This window comes from Mustela nigripes, chromosome 10 (genome assembly GCF_022355385.1).
Source record: "Mustela nigripes isolate SB6536 chromosome 10, MUSNIG.SB6536, whole genome shotgun sequence".
Lineage (NCBI taxonomy): Eukaryota > Metazoa > Chordata > Mammalia > Carnivora > Mustelidae > Mustela > Mustela nigripes.
In genome coordinates, this window is record NC_081566.1 from 6,538,065 (window position 1) to 6,554,682 (window position 16,618).

Below are 16,618 nucleotides of genomic sequence, written 5' to 3' on the forward strand. Positions count from 1 at the left end.
TCTCTGACAAATAAATAAATAAAAATCTTAAAAAAAAAAAAAAAAAATCTCTAAACAAACAAAAGCCCAGGGCCAGACGGCTTCCCAGGGGAATTCTCCCAAACATTTAAAGAAGAACTAATTCCTATTCTCCTGAAAATGTTCCAAAAAATAGAAATGGAAGGAAAACTTCCAAACTCATTTTATGAGGCCAGCATCACCTTGATCCCAATACCAGACACGGATCCCATCAAAAAAGAGAATTATAGACCAATACCCTTAAAGAACACAGATGCGAAAATTCTCACCAAAATACTGGCCAATAGGATCCAACAGTACATTAAAAGGATTATTCCCCACGACCAAGTGGGATTTATTCCAGGGCTGCAAGGTTAGTTCAACATCTGCAAATCAATCAATGTGATAAAATACATTAATAAAAGAAAGAACAAGAACCATATGATACTCTCAATAGATGCTGAAAAAGCATTTGACAAAGTACAGCATCCCTTCCTGATCAAAACTCTTCAAAGTGTAGGCATAGAGGGCACATACCTCAATATTATCAAAGCCATCTATGAAAAACCACCACAAATATCATTCTCAATGGAGAAAAACTGAGAGCTTTTCCTCTAAGATCAGGAACACGGCAGGGATGCCCATTATTACTACTGCTATTCAACATAGTACTAGAAGTCCTAGCCTCAGCAATCAGACAACAAAAAAAAATTAAAGGCATCCAAATTGGCAAAGAAGAAGTCAAACTATCACTCTTTGCAGATGATATGATACTATATGTGCAAAACCCAAAAGACTCCACTCCAAATCTGCTAGAACTTGTACAGGAATTCAGTCACATATCAGGATATAAAATCAATGCACAGAAATCAGTTGCATTTCTTTACACCAACAACAAGACAGAAGAAAGAGTAATTAAGGAGTCAATCTCATTTACAATTGCACCCCAAACCATAAGATACCTAGGAATAAACCTAACCAAAGAGGCAAAGAATCTATACTCAGGAAACTATAAAGTATTCATGAAAGAAAATAAGGAAGACACAAAGAAATGAAAAAATGTTCAATGCTCCTGAATTGGAAGAACAAATATTGTGAAAATGTCTATGCTACCTAAAGCAATCTACACATTTAATGCAATCCTTATTAAATACCATCCATTTTCTTCAAAGAAATGGAACAAATAATCCTAAAATTTATATGAAACCAGAAAAGACGTCGTTGCCAAGGAATGTTAAAAAAGAAAGCCAAAGTTGGTGGCATCACAATTGCAGACTTCAAGCTCTATTGAAGCTGTCATCATCAAGACAGTATGGTATTGGCACAAAAACAGACACATAGATCAATGGAGCAGAATAGAGAGCCCAGAAATAGACTCTCAACTCTATGGTCAACTAATATTCAACAAAGAAGGAAAAAAATGTCCAATGGAAAAAAGACAGCCTCTTCAACAAATGATGTTGGGAAAATTGGACAGCCACATGCAGAAAAATGAAATTGGACCATTTCCTTACACTACACACGAAAATAGACTCAAAATGGATGAAGGACCTCAATGTGCGAAAGGAATCCATCAAAATCCTTGAGGCAAACACAGGCAGCAACCTCTTCAACCTCCGTCAAAGCAACTTCTTCCTAGGAACAACACCAAAGGCAAGGGAAGCAAGGGCAAAAATGAACTATTGGGACCTCATCAAGATCCAAAGCTTTTGCATAGCAAAGGAAGGAGTTAACAAAACCAAAAGACAAATGACAGAATGGGAGAAGATATTTGCAAACAATATATCAGATAAAGGGCTAGTATCCAAAATCTGTAAAGAGCTTAGCAAACTCAACACCCAAAGAGCAAATAATCCAATCAAGAAATGGGCGGAGGACATGAACAGACATTTCTGCAAAGAAGACATCCAGATGGCCAACAGACACATGAAAAAGTGCTCCACATCACTCGGCATCAGGGAAATACAAATCAAAACCACAATGAGATGCTACCTCACACCAGTCAGAATGGCTAAAATCAACAATCAGGAAATGACAGATGATGGCGAGGAAGCAGAGAAAGGGGAACCCTCCTATACTGGTGGTGGTAATGCAAGCTGGTACAACCACTCTGGAAAACAGCATGGAGGTTCCTCAAAAAGTTGAAAATAGAGCTACGTTACGACCCAGCAATTGCACTACAGGGTATTTACCCTAAAGATACAAATGTACTGATCTGAAGGGGCATATGAACCCAAATGTTTATAGCAGCAATGTCCACAATATCCAACCTATGGAAAGAACCTAGATGTCCATCAACAGATGAATGCATAAAGAAGATGTGGGATATATATATATATATATATATATATATATATACTATGCAGCCATCAAAAGAAATGAAATCATGCCATTTGCTATGATGTGGTTGGAACTAGAGGGTATCATGCTTAGTGAAAAGTCAATTGGAGAAAGACAACTATCATATGATCTCCCTGATCTGAGGAAGTGGAGATGCAATGGGAGGGTTAGGGGGGTAGGAAAAGAATAAATGAAACAAGATGGGATAGGGAGGGAGACAAACCCAAAGAGACTTTTAATGTCACAAAACAAACTAAGGGTTGCCGGGGGGGAGGGGTGTAGGGAGAGGGTGGTGGGGTTATGGACATTGGGAAGGGTATGTGCTATGGTGAGTGCTGTGAAGTGTGTAAACCTGGTGATTCACATACCTGTACCCCTGGGGCTAATAATACATTATATGTTTATAAAAAATTTTAAAAAATAATTTAAAAAATGAACTATTGGGACTTCATCAAAATAAAAAGCTTTTGCACAGCAAAGAAAACAGTCAGCAAAACCAAAAGACAACAAACAGAAGGAGAGAAGATATTTTCAAATGACATAACAGATAAAGGGCTAGTATCCAAAATCTATAAAGAACTTCTCAAACTCAACACCCAAAGAACAAATAATCCAATCAAGAAATGGGCAGAAGACATGAACAGACATTTCTTGAAGGAGGACATCCAGATGGCCAACAGACACATTAAAAAAGTGCTCAACATCTCTGGGCATCAGAGGAATACAAATCAAAACCACAATGAGATACACCTCACACCAGTCAGAATGCCTAAAATTAACAAGTCAGGAAACGACAGATGATGGCAAGGATGCCGAGAAAGCAGACTCCTCCTCCACTGTTGGTGGGTATGCATGCTGGTGGAGCCACTCTGGAAAACAGCATGGAGGTTCCTTAAAAGGCTGAAAGCTACCCTATAACCCAGCAATCGCAGCACTGGGTATTTGCCCTAAAGATACAAATGTAGTGATCTGAAGGGGCACGTGCACCCAAATGTTTATAGTATCAATGTCCACAATGGCCAAACCATGGAAAGAGCCTAGATGTCCATCAACAGATGAATGGACAAAGAAGAAGTGATATATATATCTATATAGATATATATAGATATATATATCATGATATATCTATATATATCTATATAGATATATATATATCTGAAGGGGCACATGAACCTGTGTGTGTGTGTGTGTGTATATATATATACATATATATATACACACACAATGGAATACTATGCAGTCATCAAAAGAAATGAAATCTTGCCATTTGCAACAACGTGGATGGAACTAGAGGGTATTATGCTGAGCGAAATAAGTCAATCAGAGAAAGACAATCATCATATGATCTCTCTGATATGAGGAATTTGTGAGCAGTGCAGGGCGTTTGGGGGATAGGGAGGGAAAAAATGAAACAAGATGGGATTTGGAGGGAGACAAACCATAAGGGACTGTTAATCTCAAAAAACAAACTGAGGGTTTCTGGAAGGTAAAGGAAGGTATGGAGAGGTTGACTGGGTTATGGACCTTGGGAAGGGTATGTGCTATGGTCAGTGCTATGAAATGTTAAGCCTGATGATCCACAGACTTCTTCCCTTGGGGCAAATAATACACTATGTGTTAATAAAAATAATTTAAAAAAAAGTTCAATCTTCCAGTTATAAAATGAATACAATACAGAGATATAGTATACCATAGAGAATACAGTCAATAATACTGTAATACATGTGGTGTTTGGTGACAGATGGTAACTTGACTTACTGTGGTGAGCATTTTCTAATGTATATAAATCCTGAATCATGCTGTTATGCCCCCGAAACTAATACAATACTGCATTGTCCATTATTTGTCAATAAAAATGTAAATCGGATCATGTCATTCTTAACAATATCTTCCAATAAGTTGCATATTTCTTGGAATAGAGTTCAAATTCCTTGATGTGGCCTTAGAAAATCCTATGATATGGCCACCAGTTACTTCTCTGTCTTCCTCTTCTATTATCTACACCCTCACACATCCAGCTCTAGCATCCAGACCTCCTTGCTATACCTCAAACATATGGGGCATGTACCTGCCATGAGGCTTGGCGTTTCCTGTTTTCTCTGCCTGGAATGCTGCACTCTTCCTCCAGAAAGCCAAACATCCCAAGTCGTTCCTTCAGTCAGCGTAAAATAGAATTCCCTCCCTACAAATGCTTTTACTACTTTGTCTTCTCTTCATAGTACTCCTCACCACTTATCATATGACACACTTATCTATTTATTATTAATCTTTTCCAATGAACATGTAAGCTCCATGTGAGTTGGAACTTTTTTTTTCAGTTGTTTTTCATTTGTTTATTTACTTTTTTGGTTTTCTGTAATATTTTAATTTTCTGTAATATTACAATCAACTAAAAAGTAGAAGAAAAATGGACACATGAATCCTGCATTATTTCATAGAACAAATTTTTAGAAATATTATAATGAAGTCAAAAGTTACGGATATTTTTAAAGCACTGCCATATGCTACAAACTTAATTTCTAAAAATGTCTACAATTTAAATTCTCACCAGGAGGTTATAAATGTACTGGTATCCCTGTAAACCTGTGAACCATTTGGCATTAGGATTTATTTCTTCATTCTTCATTTGCTGGAGTAAATGGTGTCTTGCTCTAATTTGAATTAATTTGAGTTCTACTATGTATTGATTTTAGCTAAATAAACAGTTTTACTATACCTAGTGTGAGTGAAAGAAATGTATCTCCAGAGTTACCAGTGAAGCTTTGAGAAAGGCTGGGTTAGACTAGGTTATGAAGGGGATTAGACTTGTGGAAAGAGTGATGTCCTTCAATTCTCTCCAATTCTCCTGAAAATGCTTTCCTTTCTAAATCTTCATTTTTTATTTGTTCCCTACAGTTAGCTTATATGATTAAATTATAGTCTCTTAATTTCATTTAAATTTTTCTCTATTACTGATTCATCCAAGGCTTTAGCAGTTTACTCCATGAGACTTCATTTCCCCAACCATCCGTCCATCCATCCATCCATCCATCCATCCATCTTACTATCTAATATACAGTTATTCATTTTCTGCTTGGTGTTGTTCCACGGATACAAAAGTTAATATAACATCTCTCTGTTTCTATCTTCAAAACTCACAATGCAGTAAAATAATTATGCTTTAAAAAGCAAACAATGACTTCTGGTTTCAGTTGAGACATGATAAAGAGCTTAGGGGATATCACTCCTATCCTTACAACAAGGAAAAGCTAAACAAGCTGAAAATCAACTTTTCCTAACATTCTAACAATTAAGGTTGCAGGACAAACCTCCACCTGAAAATCTGAAGAGACAGGCTCAGAGGCACAGCCCAGATCTACTTACTTAGAGAATCAATTCATCTTTTCTTTCCCTTAGTTTCAAACCTAACAAAATATATACAGGTCTGTGTGGGGAAAAAAATGAAAAACACTGACAAAATAAATCAGATAAAATTTTCAAATAGAGACATAGTTCATGTTTGTGGACTGGAATGCTCACTATTTTTAAGGTGCCACTTTGTTTCAATTTAATCTTCAGATTCATTGCAATGCCAGTCAAAATCCCAGCAACCAATTTTGTAGATACCGACAGAATGTAGTACATACTAGCTAACTGAACTTAAATAATAAAAAAAGAATGATTCTAGAGTTCATATGGAAAGGCAAAAGACCCATAATAACCAACATAATACTAAAGAACAACAAAGTTGGAAGGTTCACACTGCAGGACTTCAAGATTTACTTTAAAGCTACATAGGAATAAAGTTAGTACAGTACTGGTAAAAGAACAGACAAATAGATGACCAGAACAGAATACAGAGCCCAGAAACAGACCCACATAAATATCAGCAATTGATCTTGACAAAGGTACAAAGAGTATTTAATAGAAAAAAAGATAGCTTCCCCCCAACATTGTTTTACATAACCAGTTGTTGTGTAAAAAGAAATCCACTGAACCTAGACTTTATCTCTGATGATGTAAAGCTAATTATAAAGTGCCCCCCCCACCACCACTTCATACCGTTCTTTGGAAAGAAGTTAGTAAATGTAGCCCAAACTTAAAGAGTAAGGAGTCATGTTTCACCTTATTCAGGGTAAAAAACATAAATTATTTGGAATTTCTTGGCAGGGGATGCTTTTTTATATCCCTTATTTATTCAATCATTCATTTATATCAGCATATGGGTGTAGTTTTTTGTACTTCAAGATATAATCCAATGCTATTTAATTTATTTTGTTGCAAAAATGTTCCATATCTGGCCACTGGGAACTCTTTCAGTGTCCCTTTAGCACCTGTCCATCATTATGTGTACCCTTAAATGCATATTACTAACTGGAAGAATCCAGTCTAAAAAGGTAATAGACTGCATGACTCCATTTATATGACATTCTAGAAAAGGCTAAATAATAGAGATGTTAAATAGATTAATTATTGCCAGATATGATGAAAATGACATTTTTATCTCTGGTTTTCCTCCTCCAAACCTAAAATCCTGGTCCAACCATCCAAAACAAAACAAACAAACAAACAAACAAAACACAAAACATCAATTCAGGAACAGTTGTAAAATGTCTGACCATTACTTAAAACTGTCAAGGTCATAAAAAGCAGGAGAGTTTGAGACGCTCTCACAGTCTAGAGCTGGTTACCAAGATATGACAACTAAATGTAATATGATAACTTGGATGGGATTCTGAGACACAAGAAGGGTATTAGTTAAAAAGGAAAGAAAATCTGAAAAAAGTGTAGACTTCAGTTAATCATGTGTCAATATTGCTTCATTAGTTGTGACAAATATATCGTACCAATGCAAGGCATCAATAACAAGGGGACGGGGACAGGCAGCAATCCATGGAATTTTATTCAGTAATGTGGGAGAGTTTAAATTGTTTTCAAGAACTCTGAATAAAGGCAATAGAACAAGAGAGATGAAAGACACATCGGTCACCTCCCCAAAGGGCTTCTAGCTTGGCTGTCTTCTAATCTAAGTTCTATAATATTGTCCTTTGATCTTCTAAAGAACAAACTCAAACCTCGTATTTGTTCTAAGGATCAAAGATAATGCCGTTAAATTTATTTAACACAGTATTTGTTACATAGAAGAAACCAACAAATGTGGCTATTATTTTGTTACTTTCTAACTTAAATCTATTCAAAGGTTCCAACTTCTGCCCATCACCCAGCTGATTCCTTAATGACGTCCTCGGGACAAGTCTCTTCCCTCCTCTACAATGATCGCGTCCTGCCCAAGCCCTTCCTTTACACTAAGTTCACTCATTCTTGCAGTTAAACTAGATAACCTGGAGCAGGCTGGTTCTCTCTTCTGTGCTTTTTACTCTAGTATTTATTACATCTAGAAAAGCCTCCTTGCTTACCCTCATCAGGTAAAATTCTTCGCAATTCCCAAGGTCCACTCAAATAGAGCCTTCCCTTATGAAGGCTTCTCTAACTCCCCCATGAGTGGGCTTTCCTTCCGAGGAGCTCTCAATGTCTGGTATCTTTTCTTGTGATTAATTGTGTTCTGGTATTAGTCTTTCCTATTATTTCATAAAGATCCTGAAGGATAGATTCTCTGCTTATACTCCTTTTGTTTCCCTGGCCATACATTTTACACCTGCCACATGTGGAATGTATCATTTGTACTGGAAATAAAGTAAGGGAAAGTGAATTTAACTTTAAAAAATATTTATTTTTGAGTATTTCTTTGATTTAATTTTTTACAAAGGATTTTATTTGACAAAGAGAGAGAGAGATCACAAGCAGGCAGAGAGGCAGGAAGAGGGGGGCGGGAAGCAGCACCCTGCTGAGCAGAGAGCCTGATGTGCGGCTTGATCTCAGGACCTGAGATCATCACCTGAGCTGAAGGCAGAGGCTTTAACCCACTGAGCCACCCAGGCGCCCCTTTTTCTTTGATATTTATAATAAATGGCCACTTTGCTCTGATAATAGGTATGATTAAAGTTTGCATTTCAGAGGCTAATATATTACTTTTAAAAGACTAAATTAAGAGTCCATATCTTGATTGAAGCCACACATCTAGTAGTTGCTCTAAGAATAAATAAGAAGAAAATATGTAATTTGTATAAAAGAATTTTAAATTTGTTATTGTATATTTAAAAATCACAATGCTTAGAAACCTTGAGAATGTATTAAATTTCAAAAACAACAGAGGACACAGAAACTTCAAATATCACTTTCTCTGTTTTGAATTAACAGCTAGTGTGAGCACAAAAATTATTTCAAACTACCAGTCTATATTTTACATCCAAGTACATGTTTATATACATTTAGAGTAGAAAATGGCTAAAACTCAATTTATTTATTTTTTATTATTTTATTTACTTATTTGAGAGAAAGAGAGTGAGACTGAGAGAGACCAAGTGGGCAGAGGGAGAGGGATAAGCAGACTCCGCACTGAGCAAGGATCCCAGGACCCTGAGATCATGACCTGAGCTGAAGGCAGACACTTAACTGACTGAGCCACCCAGCCACCCCTCAATTTATTTTTCTTCCAGAAATCTTTGACCCCAACTTTTATGTTTTTATTCTTTTTTTTTTTTTAAGATTTTAATTTATTCATTTGAGAGAGAGCGTGAGTGGGGCGGGGCAGGCAGAGGCAGAGAGAGAAGCAGACTCCCCGCTGAGCAGGGAGCCCAATGTGGGTTCTATCCCAGGACCTGGAGATCATGACTTGAGACGAAGGCAGATGCTTAACCAAGTGAGCCACCCAGGTGACCTACTATAGAACTTGGTGCTTGCCCCATGACCCCAATTTTTTAAAAAATGAAGTAAAAAACTCAAGAGAATAATGGTATTTGAGGTGAGACTCCTGGAACCGGCAACCTTACCCATTCCTCCACCAATGACATACATGGGCCCAGTCCCTTAATTATGCCCACAGGAAGCAATGCTGCACTGCCAACAAATTCTGAATGTGAAAACTTTATAAAAGCAACTCAGCTTCAGACTTAACTATGTTAAATAATGCAAATATATTTTATTCACATGGAAAAAAAATGTTAGTAAAAATTTAGTCTAATTGCAAAAATGTCTGACTGGAATGGTCTGTGAAGTGCAGTTATGAAATAAAGACATGTGGAATGGTAGAATCCATTTTAATCCTATTAATTCTTTAGCATGTTCAGAATTCAAATTTGAGTATTAAAGTTTGAAGAGACAAAAGCTATGAATAACAAATGGTTGCCTCCCGACATTTTTATTTATTTTTTCCAGAAATTTGTATTTAAATAATTAATAACAGAACTATTTGAAGTTAATTTTTATTGATTAAAATGGTGGAAGTAGTAAAAATTTGTAAATTAAGGCATATAAATGAAGCCAACTTTCCTAAGAATGGAACAGAGTTGCTAAAAAAAAAAAATACTTGTATCAATGATACTAAATTATCACCTTAAGTTAACAAGTATGCAGTGGCAGGGAAACATACAGTATTAGAGAAATAAAAGCTTCATGGTAATATTTGTTTCCCTTTTTAATCTTCTCTGTGACCTCCTCCTTTCTTCAGATAATACAACAACAGCATCAGTATGTGGGTACCAGGTTGGACGTAGTAATGAACATCATCATTCTATCTGCCTTATATCAAAAGAATCTATTATAAATCAAGAGCTCATTTTAGCTCTAAGTGGGCTCTTTAGAAATTTACTCTTATTAATGAGATACCACCTCACAACAGTCAGAATGGCTAAAATCAACAACAACAAACAGGTGGTGGTGAGGATATGCAAAAAACCGAACTGTCTTACAAACTGGTGCAGCCACTGTGGAAACAGTATGGGGTTTCCTCAAAAAGTTAAATATAGAACTACCGTACAATCCAGCAATCACACTATTGGGTATTTAATCCCCACATATGAAAACACTAATTTAAATTCATGAACTCATGTTTATAGCAGCATTGTTTACAGTAGCCAAGATATGGAAGCAACCCAAGTGTCCAATCAATACAGGAATGCATAAAGAAGAGGTGGTGTGGTGGTGTGTGTGTGTGTGTGTGTGTGTGTGTATAATTCAGCCATGAAAAAGAATGAAATCTTGCCATTACATCAACATGGATGGAACTAGAGGGTATAATGCTAAGTGAAATAAGTCTGTCAGGGAAAAACAAATACATTATGATTTCACTTGTAAGTGGAATTTAAGAAACAAAACAAATGAGTGATGGAAAAAGAAAATGTGGAGAGCCCAGATATGGACCCACAACTCTATGGTCAAATAATCTTCAACAAAGCAGGAAAAAATATACAGTGGAAAAAAGACAGTCTCTTCAATAAATGGTGCTGGGAAAACTGGACAGCTATATGTAGAAGAATGAAACTTGACCATTCTCCTACACCTTACACAAAGATAAACTCAAAATGGATAAAAGACCTCAACGTGAGACAAGAATCCATCAGAATCCTAGAGGAGAACATAGGCAGTAACCTCTTTGATATCAGCCACAGCAACTTCTTTCAAAATATGTCTCCAAAGGCAAAGGAAACAAAAGCGAAAATGAACTTTTGGGATTTCATCAAGATCAAAAGGTTTTGCACAGCAAAGGAAACAGTCAAAGAAACAAAGAGCAACCCAAGGAATAGGAGAAGATATTTGCAAATGACAGTATAAACAAAAGGTTGATATCCAGGATCTATAAAGAACTTCTCAAACTCAACACACAACAAATAATCATGTCAAAAAATGGGCAGAAGGCATGAACAGATACTTCTCCAATGAAGGCATACAAATGGCTATCAGACACGTGAAAAAATGTTCATCATCACTAGCCATCAGGGAGATTGAAATTAAAACCACATTGAGATACCACCTTACACCAGTTAGAATGGCCAAAATTAGCAAGACAGGAAACAATGTGTGTTGGAGAGGATGTGGAGAAAGGGGAACCCTCTTCCACTGTTGATGGGAATGCAAGTTGGTGCAGCCACTTTGGAGAACAGTGTGGAGATTCCTCAAGAAATTAAAAATAGAGCTTCCCTATGACCCTGCAATTGCACTACTGGGTATTTATCCCAAAGATACAGATGTAGTGAAAAGAAGGGCCATCTGTACCCCAATGTTTATAGCAGCAATGGCCACGGTCGCCATACTGTGGAAAGAACCAAGATGCTCTTTAACGGATGAATGGATAAGGAAGATGTGGTTCATATACACTATGGAGTATTATGCCTCCATCAGAAAGGATGAATACCCAACTTTTGTATCAACATGGACGGGACTGGAAGAGATTATGCTGAGTGAAATAAGTCAAGCAGAGAGAGTCAATTATCATATGGTTTCACTTATTTGTGGAGCATAACAAGTAACATGGAGGACAAGGGGTGATGGAGAGGAGAAGGGAGTTGAGGGAAATTGGAAGTGGAGGTGAACCATGAGAGACTATGGACTCTGAAAAACAATCTGAGGGTTTTGAAGGGGTGGGGGGTGGGAGGTCGGGGGAGCTAGGTGGTGGGTATTAAGGATGGCACATATTGCATGGAGCACTGGGTACGGTGCATAAACAATGAATTCTGTTACACTGGAAAGAAATTAAAAAAAAAAGAAAATGGAAAAAGAGAGGGAGAGAAACCAAGAAACAGACTGTGAACTATCGAGAACATACTGCTGGAGGATGGGTGAAATAGTAATGGGGATTAAAGAGCACAGTCATCAAGAAAGGGGAGCCCTCCTACACTGTTGGGGGGTATGCAAGCTGGTGCAGCCACTCTGGAAAACATTATAGAGGTTCCTCAAAAAGTTGAAAATCGAGCTACCCTGTGTCCCAGCAACCGCACTACTGGGTATTTGCCCTAAAGATACAACTGTAGTGATCCGAAGGGGCACATGCACCAAATGTTTATAGCAGCAATGTCCACAATAGCCAAACTATGGTAAGAGTCTAGTTGTCCATCAACATATGAATAAATAAAGATGTTGTGTGTGTGTGTGTGTGTGTGTGTATTTGAATATATATTTTCAATATTTCCATTTTTGATGGGTATATATATATCCATCAAAAAAAGAAATCTTGCATCTGGAATGATGTGGATGGAAATAGAGGGTATTATGCCAAATGAAATAAGTCAATCAGAGAAAGTCAATTACCATACAATCTCACTGATATGAGGAATTTGAGAAACAAGACAGAGAATCATAGGGAAAGGGAGGGAAAAATAAACAGGGAGGGGGAAAAAATCAGAGAGGGAGAGAAACCACAGGAGACTCTTAATCTCATGAAACAAACTGAGGGTTGCTGGGAGGGATAGTGCGGTTGGGTGATGGACATTGGGGAGGGTATGTGCTATGGTGAGTGCTGTGAATTGTGTAAGACTGATGAATCACAGACCCATACCCTTGAAATAAATACTATATTACATCCTAATAAATTAACAAAAAAGAGTACACTCATCATGATGAGCACCAAGTGATGTATCAAACTGTTGAATCACTATATTGTACTCCTGAAACTAATATAACACTGGACGTTTAACTACACTGGAATTAAAATTGAAAATGTAATTTTAAAAAAGCCAATAGAGATGCACCTTGGTAAACAGTCAGAGGAGTGCCATCTCTTCTCCGCAGAAATCATAATTCTAATTTAAAGAGTGCAATTTTTTTTTTTTTTTGCTGTTATTAAGCTCACTTTTATTTTCACTTACTTTGAATGAAACCTGCTGTTCAAACAACTGAGGTGCTCAAATGTAGCAGACACGGACCAGGAATCTGACAAGAGCTGTGCTACCTCCTGGCATGCTCCAGCTAACTTTAAATTTAAAGTGTTCCTTGTGATGACAATATGGAGTAAAGTCATTAGCTCCCTGCGCTCTGTCTTCTGAACATAAAGCTTTACCAATTCTGCTCTCTCAGAAAGGTTGCCAGTGACTTCCTACTACAAAAGTGCTACAATTTCCCCTCGCTCTCAGTCTTCTCTCTTTAACAAGCCACTGATGAATCTCTCTCCCGAAAACCCTCTGTTTCATGCCTCCACACTCCATCTACTTCACTGCCTGTCCCACTAGCTCCTGAGCTCTTCTCTGCCATCGCCCCTCCGAACTCTACGGTGAAGAGGTCTCGTGATATCTGTCTTTGCTATGGCTCCCACTTGCCTTTACTCTTCCTATATGCTTTCCTCTTTGGCAAGCTCATCTAACGTCAAAGCTCTGATTTCCAATTGTATAGCTCATTCACTAGTTGACTCAGCACTTGGGGAAAAGTACCAAAGAAAGGTAGCAGCCCTTTCTTTAAGAAGAGTGAAGTCCGTTTAATAGGCAAAATAGGCAAATCAATGGGCACTCAACTACACCATGTAATAAGAATTCCAATGAGGTATACGGGCAGCATTCTGGAAACACATTACAAAGACACCCAATCCAATGTTGGGAGGTCAGGAAAGTCCTCTGAACGAGTTGACCTCTAACTTAAATCCTAAATAAGAGGCAGGAGCTATGAAGCAAAGAGGAGGCTGCAAGCCAAGAAAACAGCACATGGAAATGCTTGGGACCAAGAGGATAGTGTCATTTAACAAGCCGCCAGCAATCCGGTGGCTGAGAGGCACACTGTGGGGCAGGAAGTGCTGAGTTGAGCAGACTCAATGGTGAACATAGCTACATGGAAATGAGTTTCACATTCAAGCGAAATACTTTGGACTTTATCCTATGGGCAATGGGGGTTCTGTTAGAGTTATGAAATCTCCAAAGAGATGTGCTCAAATGAAGTTGTAGAAAGGTCATTTTAGACACAGTGAAATGAATGTATGGGTGTGGGAGAAAGAAGTCTATGAGTGAGATGATTGTGGTTGTTCCCAGGGACATGAGACTGTGGGTGGAATAAGGTACAGGTGTCTTTATTACTTTTTTTTCTCATTGAGGCATTTTACTCGCACAAATGTATTGTATCCCTAGGAAAAGAGTCCTAGGATTTTCCCTCCAGTGTGCTTCTGTCTTTGCTTTTTAATGATCCATGATGCCAGGTAAGGTTGTTAGTCCAATGAACCCAAACTAGCAAGATCGGACCAGAATGCTCTGCCATTTTTCTAGATCTTTGAGTTGTACCTCAAATCTGGGGCTGATCGCTCCGCACTTGTTTAATCTGCCGGTGTGGTTCACAACAACCTTCCCAGCTCTACGGTCATCATGGATTTCAAATTCACTGAGGTAGTAACCACGCTTCATCATCACAGTTAGAAACTGCACAATGACCTTGGAGCATAGCCTAGGAAGAACCTGGCATTGGCCTCTCTTTTTGGCATTGTCATTGATCTTGAGAGCATCTGCCAGGACATTCATGTGCACCATCATGGCATCAGGGGAAAAGGGTAGAGAGAGCAGTGGAGGGATATTGAGGAGGAGGAGTCTATACAGATTTGGGGATAAACCGAAGAGGTCAATTTTTGATTTGTTGAATAAATAGAATGCCTGTTAAGAATGCAAGTGAAAAATCTCAACAAGATAGTTGGATCTATAGAGCAGGAACACAGAAGGAATGGTAGATGCGCATCCACAGCAGTAGTGAGTAAAATAAAGAAGCACATGGCCTGAAGGGAGCCAATAAATGAGAAAGACCATGATGGGGTCTCAGAAACCCTGAGCGTGAAGAGGGAAGTAGAGAAATCTATCGAGAACACGAAGTTGGAAGGTGAGAAAGTTTTAGTGCAAACCAGAGGATGAAGTAACGGAAGAGAAGAACTAGCAAAAAATGGTACAGGAAGGAGGTCAGATTAAGGGCTGAGAAATGATCACTGAATTTAGCGACAAAAAGAGTATCACCAGCTAGACTGAATAAAAGTTCAGATTACAAGTGGAGCACACAAGCGAGATTCCAGTGAATTGAGAGGAATTAGAGAGGGATTAGAGACCGAAAGCACAATGCAGTTTGTAAAACTAAGAGAGGAGAGTGCCTAGGATGGACACATCAATTCAGGAGTGTTTTGTGATGGAAGAAGGGAGTGGTCGGGACAGACGAGAGAACTGGGAAGGATGGGACAAGCCCCCTGAGGTGGTATGAGAGGTCGGGATAATAAGCTCAAGCAGCCCAAACCCAGACGGGAAAGGAGGCAAGAATGTGTAGTGTAGACACCGGCATGTTTTGTGTGAGGCACAAAGAGTCAGAAGGTTGGCAGATTTCCTCTCTGATTTATATTTTCTCTAAGAAGTTACGGTCTCCTGAGGATGCTGCTAAGGATGACAGAGAATGACTCACTCCCACCGAGTAGGAGCTGTGAGTAGGAAAACACGGCTGCCAGGAGACCTAAAAGCCTGAGTGGAGCTGGAAACTGGGGCAGTAATCTACAGCATTGAGTAACTTTTCCAGATCATGTGCACGGTCTCAGGTAGAGACAGGAACACATTGAGATTGACCAGGGATTAGACCCTGTCCGTGGAGTAGCGGAAGGACAAGCTTAGAAAAAACTGGAGCATCCGTGAATTGAAGCGCCGGCTGTTTTGCTGTTGGTATAATGATCCCTCAGATGTCTGTCTTGCCTGTGCGAGCGGCAGTACGGGTGTACTGATCATCGCAGCACCTCCAAGGCAGGGGCAAGCACATTTCGTGTGTATGTAATGATTAAATGGATCCTATTAAATGATCCTATCCACCAATCTGCTGCCTCTGGTTACTGTTTTATTAAGCATCACATCCCAGGGAGAAGCCTGGGCTTCCATGGTCCTCATTACTCACAGAATACAGGATTTCATAGAGGTCTGTGTAAGATGATGGGAGATTTTTGCATCGTGTGTATGGTATAATCTAAGCCATCGCTACACTTCACCCCATTCTTTGTGTTTCAACGGTCTGCATCCCTATCAATTTGTATCAGTTTGATTGTATCTTTTCCTGCGAGATGGTGCGCTTAAAATGGGTTGTTTGTTCAAATGTCTCCATTACTAGTTACAGAGGTATTCCCAACCACATAGCCTTATTTAACTTTTAATTAATTAATTAAATCTCACATCTTAATTAATTAATTAAGTTTTATTGACCTATAATGTATTACGTGCCCCAGGGGTACAGGTCTGTGAATCATCAATCTTACACAATACACAGCACTCACCATAGCACAGACCCTCCCCACTGTCCATCACCAGCCACCTTATTCCTATCCCTCTCACCCCCCCAGCAACCCTCAGTTTGTTTCCTGAGATTAAGAGTGTCTTATGGTTTGTCTCCTTCCCCGGTCCCATCTTGTTTCAGTTTTTCCTTCCCTACCCACCACAACCCCCAGTCCTACCTCTCAAATTCCTCATATCAGAGAGATCATATGATA

At 38.6% G+C, this 16,618-nt stretch overlaps 1 protein-coding gene and 1 pseudogene across 6 annotated transcripts in view; both read right to left on the reverse strand.

Moving 5' to 3' along the window:
* The window catches only part of RGS7 (regulator of G protein signaling 7), a 496,565-nt gene that overhangs the window by 146,627 nt on the left and 333,320 nt on the right, over positions 1–16,618 (reverse strand). The gene's annotated exons all lie outside the window — the stretch shown is intronic.
* On the reverse strand, positions 14,255–14,651 carry LOC132026287 (small ribosomal subunit protein uS8-like; annotated as a pseudogene).